Genomic DNA, 10,859 nt, shown 5'->3' on the forward strand with positions numbered 1-10,859 from the left:
ACCCAGGACTAGGTGGAGGGACGTCCAGCTGGGAGGAGGCCTCGGGGAAGACCCAGGACTAGGTGGAGGCACGTCCAGCTGGGAGGAGGCCCCGTGGAAGACCCAGGACTAGGTGGAGGGACGTCCAGCTGGGAGGAGGCCTCGGGGAAGACCCAGGACTAGGTGGAGGGACGTCCAGCTGGGAGGAGGCCTCGGGGAAGACCCCAGGACTAGGTGGAGGGACGTCCCAGCTGGGAGGAGGCCTCGGGGAAGACCCAGGACTAGGTGGAGGGACGTCCAGCTGGGAGGAGGCCTCGGGGAAGACCCAGGACTAGGTGGAGGGACGTCCAGCTGGGAGGAGGCCCCGGGGAAGACCCAGGACTAGGTGGAGGCACGTCCAGCTGGGAGGAGGCCTCGGGAAGACCCAGGACTAGGTGGAGGGACGTCCAGCTGGGAGGAGGCCTCGGGGAAGACCCAGGACTAGGTGGAGGGACGTCCCAGCTGGGAGGAGGCCTCGGGGAAGACCCAGGACTAGGTGGAGGGACGTCCAGCTGGGAGGAGGCCCTCGGGGAAGACCCAGGACTAGGTGGAGGGACGTCCAGCTGGGAGGAGGCCTCGGGGAAGACCCAGGACTAGGTGGAGGGACGTCCAGCTGGGAGGAGGCCTCGTGGGAAGACCCAGGACTAGGTGGAGGGACGTCCAGCTGGGAGGAGGCCCCGGGGAAGACCCAGGACTAGGTGGAGGGACGTCCAGCTGGGAGGAGGCCTCGGGGAAGACCCAGGACTAGGTGGAGGGATGTCCAGCTGGGAGGAGGCCTAGGGGAAGACCCAGGACTAGGTGGAGGGACGTCCAGCTGGGAGGAGGCCCCGGGGAAGACCCAGGACTAGGTGGAGGGACGTCCAGCTGGGAGGAGGCCCCGGGGAAGACCCAGGACTAGGTGGAGGGACGTCCAGCTGGGAGGAGGCCCTGGGGAAGACCCAGGACTAGATGGAGGGACGTCCAGCTGGGAGGAGGCCTCGGAGAAGACCCAGGACTAGGTGGAGGGATTATATCTCCAACCTGGCCTGGGAACGCCTCGGGATCCCCCAGTCGGAGCTGGTTAATGTGGCTCGGGAAAGGGAAGTTTGGGGTCCCCTGCTGGAGCTGCTGCCCCCGCGACCCGACCCCGGATAAGCGGACGAAGATAGATGGATGGATTTTGTAAAACATCTTTTGCCCAAAATGTTTTTTCTGTGAAAGGAGCCAATCTGTGGAGCTGTCTTCCTACAAATATAAAGACTCTCACTACAATGTCCACCTTTAAAAAACTATCAAAAGCATGGTCCATACAGCAGCAGCCGTGTGATCATGACATATGAAATATATAGCTGTGTGTATGCGAGGTGTGCATCTGTGTGAGCTCGAGTGAATGTGTTTATTTACTACACTTATTTTCATTGCTACTGACTGGTTTTTTGGACTTTTTATTGTACTCACTGTACAAATGTGACTCCATATTATTCTAACTGTTAACAGCCCTGCTAGGGACAGGTGGTGTGAATTAGACATGGCTATAAACACTGTGATACAGGCATCGGATTGTTCTTCATGTAATAATCTATGTTTTTTGTATCTGTCCCTATTCAAATAAACCTTCATATCACATGATGACCAGGGTTATCGCGTGACGCATGTCCGCTTCCTGCCAGGTGCGCCACTTGGACACAAGTGAGTCCGTCGGCGGCCAGCAAGAGCGAGAGGAAGTTCGAAGTTGAACGTGAATGAGAATGCATGCATGCATGCACACTGGGTTTGTTATAGTAGCCTCTAGCCGCTGCTGCTAGTTAACGAGTCTCCTCCAGTATGAAAACAGCCAGCAGGCAAGCTATATCTTTGAAGTAGTGACATTTCGCGGTAACTGCGCGAGCTGCTGCGGCCACAATTACTCGTTTTATTAGGGCGCACACTAGAGACATCGTGTAATAGTCTTATAGCGTCACCGTTTCATTCTTTGAAACACAGCAGCAGTTCTCTGTGGGTTAACACACACACACACACACACACACACACACACTTTTACATCTGCTTTCTGCCTCTCAACCAGCAGCCCACTTATAATCTTAAATGTCACTTCTTTGGGAAATTAGCTCAGGTTATTTGTAGTCTGCGGTGTAGGTTGGTGGGCTATACCTTTTGACTTCTTAATAAAGGACATCCTTATATTTTGAGATAATCATCTGAAACATGCTGCATACCTTTGCAAATCCCTTCCTGATTCCAAGCCTACTAGCCCACTGCTACAGTAATCTGATAGTCAGCTCAGGTTGCAGTTATAGGCTACAATTAAACTGTTCATCTGGTTTGATATCTTGTTATCTTAAGGGGGAGGCTGTGTTCAGTTTCTATGCTCCATGTATCTGGAACAAACTTCCCGTAAACTGTAGGTCGGCACCTAATCCCAGCTCTTTTAAATCAAGGCTGAAGACCTTTCTTTTTAACACTGCCTTTTGTTAATTCATTGCACTTCTGACATGTTCATCCATACTTATTATTATAACTTTCTATATATACTGTAGTTTGGATACTGTATGTAAGATTACATGTTGCTTGGCTCCATATTTCATTTTGAGGTGTACAGTATTGTGGATTTCGTATTATGTAAAAATGTAAAATGTAAAATATACAGTTCTTTATATAAAGATGACCTATGTTATTAACAAATCTTCTTCCATGAGCCCTTTTTGTTTTATTTGAGCCCCTCCCCTCAAAAGGTCTCTGCACGGCCCTGGTCATGATTGTGGGTGTCTGTTATAGTTGTTTGTCTCTCTGTGTCTCTCTGTTACCTTGTTTTCATTCTTGTGTATGTTTATGCTTCAGTTTCTTGTTTTATTTTGTAGTCTCTGTTTTCTCCCATGTCATGTCTTATTTTACTTCATGTCTGATTGTCTGCCCTGCCCTGATGTGTTTCACCTGTCCCTTGTTTCGCCCTCGTTACCTGGTGTTTTTAGTCTCTGTGTCTTTGTCTCGTGTTGGTTCATTCTATTGTCTTGCGTTGTGTCTTGCTGTCTTATCTTGTCTTGTTTCCTTGCCTTGTCTTGCTTTCTTGCCTTCATGTCTTCTGGATTGTTTTCGTATGTGCCTGCCTACCTCTGGACACCTTCTGTTGTACATTTTTGGTTCAATAAATTCCTCAACTCTGCATTTTTGGTTCCAAACCTCGCAATTTCCTGACAAGCTGTGGTATTTGAGAAACCGAGGTATTGTCCCAAAGGAACACGCCGACTTATTGGGACTTTGTCTTATTCCCCGTATCCCCCAGAGTTAGATAAGTCCAGACATACGCCTCTCATCTCTGTGCGTAGCACAGATCCTGGAGGTAACTGGCTCCATCTAGCCTAGCTTAGCACAGATCCTGGAGGTAACCGGCTCCATCTAGCCTAGCTTAGCACAGATCCTGGAGGTAACTGGCTCCATCTAGCCTAGCTTAGCACAGATCCTGGAGGTAACTGGCTCCATCTAGCCTAGCTTAGCACAGATCCTGGAGGTAACCGGCTCCATCTAGCTTAGCTTAGCACAGATCCTGGAGGTAACTGGCTCCATCTAGCCTAGCTTAGCACAGATCCTGGAGGTAACCGTCTCCAACTAGCCTAGCTTAGCACAGATCCTGGAGGTAACTGGCTCCATCTAGCCTAGCTTAGCACAGATCCTGGAGGTAACTGGCTCCATCTAGCCTAGCTTAGCACAGATCCTGGAGGTAACTGGCTCCATCTAGCCTAGCTTAGCACAGATCCTGGAGGATACGGGGAATAAGACAAAGTCCCAATATGTCAGCGTGTTCCTTTAAACCGATTATAATCAGCTTTTTAAACTGCATGTTAACAGGAGCGTTAGGAGCTACCAGAGGAGCTAACTGGTAGATTAAACTCTTAGCTACCAGAGGAGCTAACAGGTAGATTAAACTGTTAGCTACCAGAGGAGCTAACAGGTAGATTAAACTCTTAGCTACCAGAGGAGCTAACAGGTAGATTAAACTCTTAGCTACCAGAGGAGCTAACAGGTAGATTAAACTCTTAGCTACCAGAGGAGCTAACAGGTAGATTAAACTCTTAGCTACCAGAGGAGCTAACTAGGAGGTTAAACTCTTAGCTACCAGAGGAGCTAACTAGGAGATTAAACTCTTGCTGTATCCGGTCGGTAAAACAGCAAAGACGTCCTTCTTCTTCTTAAAGAAAGGATTGGAGCACCGTCTTCTGTTCCTCTTTTGGATAAAAAGCCAAGTCTAACTCGTTCATTGTAGCGGCCAAAGCCGTTTCAAACAGCTGGTGTTCATCCGTAGCCATCTTGCGATGCTTACTAATGACTTGGACGTTGCAGCGTTGTCATCATCTGTTTATCTCGCCTCTGGCCCGCCTATATCAGATACACCGATGTGATTGGTGCAGCTCGGCTACCAGGGTTAATGAGCATCATTACTGAATGCCAGAGTGACTCGCTGAGCTAATTACAACTGTGCTCTCGCGAGAACGCTGTATTTCCAGGGTATGCAGGTCCAGAGGGTGGAGGTTGGAGTTGAACCAGTGTTAACAGATTGTTTAACAGCTGAGCTCCCTCTGGTGGTCAGTGAGGTTTAGTGCAGTGTTCCTGTCAGCCTACTATGATCCTGTGAGATGGAGCACAGTTCATGTTCAGCTGGGACAGACTTTCTTTTTATAGATCTAAACATTAATATGTAAAATATAGACGAGTCCTTCCTGTTTCTGAACTTTACAATTTCGTTTTTAGTTTTGTGTGAGCATTATATAAGTTATCTTGTTCAGACTCTTGTTATCCTGATTGTTGTATCCCATTGTAATGCCTCGTTGAATAAGTAGTTGAATAAGCATTATAAACAGGACGTGTCTTAAGTATGCTTTAATGGCAATACAATAACTGTTGCTGTCCATTAAAACCAGTGAAAGCAACCCATTATTTCTATCAGTTCCCAGCAGCAGAGACAAAAGTCTGCTGTACCCAGCTGTGTGTACAGGAGAGATCAACAATTGACAATTATTATTTTAATTACTTCGTATTCTATGCACTAAAAAGGTATGCATAAAGGCCGCCATACACTATACATTTTTTAGGCCCAGTTTAATATGCAACTTCATTTTATACAATATATGTAGCAGGGGGTTCCTGCTCTGTCTCTCTTTCTGTAAAGGGGTTCTTAGTTTAAAACATTGAAGACCCCTGCTGTAAAGTGTTGAACAAAATCCATAATTAATTAAAGCTATATGCCCCTAATATTGCATGTTCTGTAACTGTCAGTGCTTCTATCAGTTCCCAGCAGCAGAGAGAAACGTCTGCTGTACCCAGCTGTGTGTCCATGAAGAGTGACCGGTCTAAGGATGGTCTGATTGACTTCAAAAATGGACAACCTGCTTTTGACCTGGTGTAAGTACTCAGAACTGACTTGACTGAAACAGATGACTTGCTGTTTTGATCCTCAGTCATGAGATACAGAATTGGGGCGCCATCATATACAGTGTTGTTTGCATCTGGTTTTCATTATGATCCATCATGCACTTAGTCGGTGACTTGTCATAGCTGGCGGCGTGGCCTGTGGCGGAGTCACCGTGGGGGAAAACAATCCATTCCCCCTGACTGATAACATAGCGTTAACCCAGTATGGACTACACAAAAGCCCTTCTACCGCTTGACAGAGCAAGCTACTTTAAAAAGAACTGAGCTGTATTGGTTTCTGATTGTCCATGCATTATAAGTGACTGGACAAACCACCCAACGGAACAGTTTCACGACATTTTTGTCAACGTTAGTTACCTGATTGAGTCTCCAGGTAAGAGACAGCTACAGTAAGGGACATCAAACAGTCTTTTCTTATCCCAAGTTCATTAAAGCTATGATATTAAAGACTAGTATGTCTAGGCATGTTAAATGAATAAATTCGTGTAACTGTTAAAGTTTGACTGTAGTGGTATTAACACCTGTTAATATTTCGGCAGTATATACAATTTAAGATCAGGATTTTTTAACTTACTAGAGGAGCAGAAAGCCACACAGCAACTTTTCGGCATTGTACCAAGCAAAAAAACAACCGTAAATATGACAAAGATTAAAGATGAACTGGTAACAAGGTCTACGCTCATTAATTAGAATGGTTTCTTTTCCCCCACAGCATAAACAGAAATGCCGTTTTAGTGGGCGTTCCCAGTAATGCCGACCAAGTCTGTCACAAAAAACACGAGCATTTTTAGCCCCTCAAAAATGTGATTCATTTAGGATAAGAATAATAAACAATAAAGCAATTAAATAGGGCCTTCGTCGACCAACAATGTCGGTGCTCAGGCCCTAAATAACTGTTGTAGCTGTGTTTGAAAGTCAATAACTGTATTCAGTCTGTGGTAATGTGACCTACATGTTCACAGAGTGGACCAGCAGAGCTCAGATGTTCCCAGTGGTCAGTCTGCCCAGCAGCATCAAACACACCTGGACTCCATATTTATGGTCCGTACATGTACAACAACTACTTTTACACCTATTCTGTTCACAATCATCTCCATGCTGTGCTTTTCAGACCAGTGGATTGTCAGTCTGTCCAACATGGATCTCATGTTTGCTTCCATGATTTTAGTTTGATTGTGTCATTCATAAAATATTCAGGAGGACATTGTCGCTTTTGTGAAGAATGAGCTGAAGAAGATCCAGAAGGTTCTGAGTCCAGATTACCCAGAATGCTTACAGAGTCAGAGGGAGGGTGAGGAGATGCTGGACGGTGAGGATGAAGAGCAGAAGAGAAGCAGAAACTGACTTGTTTTCTCAGTACTCGTTTCCAAATTCAAAATGAAAAACAACTTTTCTAATTTAAGATTTTGTGCTCAAATGAAAAATGGAAAAAAAGGAAAATGAGCAATCTGGTCCGCTATCGTTAATGTAACGGTAACGTTAATGTAACGCTATCGTTAATGTAACGCTATCGTTAATGTAACGCTAACGTTAATGTAACGCTATCGTTAATGTAACGGTAACGTTAATGTAACGATAACGTTAATGTAACGATAACGTTAATGTAACACTTGCTATCGTTAATGTAACGCTAACGTTAATGTAATAACGTTAATGTAACGCTATCGTTAATGTAACGTAACGCTAGCGTTAATGTAACGGTAACGCTATCGTTAATGTAACGGTAACGTTAATGTAACGCTATCGTTAATGTAACGGTAACGCTATCGTTAATGTAACGCTATCGTTAATGTAACGGTAACGTTAATGTAACGCTAACGTTAATGTAACGGTAACGTTAATGTAGCGCTATAATGTGTAACGCTAGCGTTAATGTACGCTATCGTTAATGTAGCGGTAACGTTAATGTAACGCTATCGTTAATGTAACGATATCGTTAATGTAACGGTAACGTTAATGTAACGCTATAGTTAATGTAACGTTATCGTTAATGTAACGGTAACGTTAATGTAACGTAACGTTAATGTAACGATAACGTTAATGTAACGCTATCGTTAATGTAACGATAACGTTAATGTAACGGTAACAGTAACGTTAATGTAACGCTAGCGTTAATGTAACGCTAGCGTTAATGTAACGCTATCGTTAATGTAACGGTAACGTTAATGTAACGCTATCGTTAATGTAACGCTTGCTATCGTTAATGTAACGCTATGGTTAATGTAACGGTATCGTTAATGTAACGGTAACGTTAATGTAACGCTATGGTTAATGTAACGTTATCGTTATACGCGAGCTGCGTTAATGTAACGCTATCGTTAATGTAACGGTAACGCTAGCGTTAATGTAACGCTTGCTATCGTTAATGTAACGATAACGTTAATGTAACGGTAACGCTAGCGTTAATGTAACGATTGCTATCATTAATGTAACGCTATCGTTAATGTAACGATAACGTTAATGTGCGACTATAGCGTAATGTAACGCTATAGCGTTAGTGTAACGCTATCGTTAGTGTAGCGATGACGCTAGCGTTAATGCTACAGCGCTACGCTATCGTTAATGTAGCGTGCTAGCGTTAATGCTGCATCGCGCTAATGTAGCGCTATGCGTTAATGTACGCTATGGTTAATGCGGTAGCGTTAATGTAGCGCTGCGTTAATGCGACGTTATCGTTAATGTAACGCTATGCGTTAATGTAGCGGTAGCGTTAATGTAGCGATAGCGTTAATGTAGCGCTATCGTTAATGTAGCACGCTATGCGTTAATGCAGCTATCGTTAATGTAACGACTAGCGTTAATGTACATCGCGTTAATGCTATGCGTTAATGGTAACGCTAGCGTTAATGTAACGGTAGCGTTAATGTAGCGCTATGCGTTAATGTAACGCTATGCGTTAATGTAACGGTAGCGTTAATGTAGCGATAGCGTTAATGTAACGCATATCGTTAATGTAACGCGTAGCGTTAATGTAACGCTATCGTTAATGTATCGGTATCGTTAATGTAATGGTATCGTTAATGTAACGCTATCGTTAATGTAACGCTATCGTTAATGTAACGCTATCGTTAATGTAACGCGTAACGCTAGCGTTAATGTAGCGCTATCGTTAATGTAGCGCTATCGTTAATGTAACGCTAGCGTTAATGTAGCGCTATGCGTTAATGTAACGCTATGCGTTAATGTAACTGCTATCGTTAATGTAACGCTATCGTTAATGTAACGGTAAGGTTAATGTAACGCTATAGTTAATGTAACGGTAACGTTAATGTAACGATAACGTTAATGTAACGCTATCGTTAATGTAACGGTCGCTAGCGTTAATGTAACGCTTGCTATCGTTAATGTAACGATAACGTTAATGTAACGGTAACGCTAGCGTTAATGTAACGCTAGCGTTAATGTAACGCTTGCTATCGTTAATGTAACGTTATGGTTAATGTAACGCTATCGTTAATGTAACGGTAACATTAATGTAACGCTATCGTTAATGTAACGCTAGCGTTAATGTAACGGTAACGCTAGCGTTAATGTAACGCTATCGTTAATGTAACGCTATGGTTAATGTAACGCTATGCGTTAATGTAGCGCTTGCTATCGTTAATGTAACGCTATCGTTAATGTAACGTATCGTTAATGTAACGCTATCGTTAATGTATCGGTAACGTTAATGTAACGCTATCGTTAATGTAACGCTATCGTTAATGTAACGCTAGCGTTAACGTAACGCTATCATTAATGTAACGCTAGCGTTAATGTAACGCTATCGTTAATGTAACGGTAACGTTAATGTAACGCTATCGTTAATGTAACGCTAACGTTAATGTAACGCTATCGTTAATGTAACGATAGCGTTAATGTAGCACGCTATGGTTAATGTAACGTAGCGTTAATGCGCGTAGCGTTAATGTAACGCTATGGTTAATGTAACGCTATGGTTAATGTAACGGTAACGTTAATGTAACGATAACGTTAATGTAACGCTATGGTTAATGTAACGGTAACGTTAATGTAACACTATGGTTAATGTAACGATAACGTTAATGTAACGCTATCGTTAATGTAACGCTATGGTTAATGTAATGGTAACGTTAATGTAACGCTATCGTTAATGTAGCGATAGCGTTAATGTAGCGCTATGGTTAATGTAACGGTAGCGTTAATGTAACGCTATGCGTTAATGTAGCGCTATGCGTTAATGTAGCGGTATCGTTAATGTAGCGCTATGCGTTAATGTAACGCTATCGTTAATGTAGCGATAGCGTTAATGTAACGCTATGGTTAATGTAGCGATAGCGTTAATGTAACGCTATGCGTTAATGTAGCTAGCTATGCGCTATCGTTAATGTAACGCTATCGTTAATGTAACGCTATCGTTAATGTAACGGTAACGTTAATGTAACGCTATGGTTAATGTAACGGTAACGTTAATGTAACGCTATCGTTAATGTAACGGTAACGTTAATGTAACGGTAACGTTAATGCCGTGAACTGAAAGTCTATTTCCTGAGCTGGTATCGACTGTCTTCGCGGTGAAGTAGTCTCTCTCGGCAGGGAGAGATGGAGAGTTGGAGGGAGGCAGGGAGAGATGGAGAGTTGGAGGGAGGCATGGAGAGTTGGAGGGAGGCAGGGAGAGATGGAGAGTTGGAGGGAGGCAGGGAGAGATGGAGAGACGGAGAGTTGGAGGGAGGCAGGGAGAGATGGAGAGTTGGAGGGAGGCATGGAGAGATGGAGGGAGGCAGGGAGAGATGGAGAGTTGGAGGGAGGCAGGGAGAGATGGAGAGTTGGAGGGAGGCATGGAGAGATGGAGAGTTGGAGGGAGGCATGGAGAGACGGAGAGTTGGAGGGAGGCAGGGAGAGATGGAGAGATGGAGGGAGGCAGGGAGAGACGGAGAGTTGGAGGGAGGGATGGAGAGATGGAGGGAGGCAGGGAGAGATGGAGAGTTGGAGGGAGGCAGGGAGAGACGGAGAGTTGGAGGGAGGCAGGGAGAGATGGAGAGTTGGAGGGAGGCAGGGAGAGACGGAGAGTTGGAGGGAGGGAGAGAGTGGAGGGAGGCAGGGAGAGATGGAGAGTTGAGGAGGCAGGGAGAGATGGAGAGTTGGAGGGAGGCAGGGAGAGATGGAGAGTTGGAGGGAGGCAGGGAGAGATGGAGAGGGAGGGAGAGGGAGAGATGGAGAGTTGGAGGGAGGCAGGAGAGATGGAGAGTTGGAGGGAGGCAGGGAGAGATGGAGAGTTGGAGGGGAGGCAGGGAGAGATGGAGAGTTGGAGGGAGGCATGGGAGAGATGGGAGATGGAGGGAGGCAATGAGAGATGGAGAGTTGGAGGGAGGCAGGGAGAGACGGGGAGTTGGAGGGAGGCAGGGAGAGATGGAGAGTTGGAGGGAGGCAGGGAGAGACGGAGAGTTGGAGGGAGGCAATGGAGAGACGGAGAGTTGGAG

Source organism: Sander vitreus, chromosome 10, assembly GCF_031162955.1.
Source record: "Sander vitreus isolate 19-12246 chromosome 10, sanVit1, whole genome shotgun sequence".
NCBI classification, from domain to species: domain Eukaryota; kingdom Metazoa; phylum Chordata; class Actinopteri; order Perciformes; family Percidae; genus Sander; species Sander vitreus.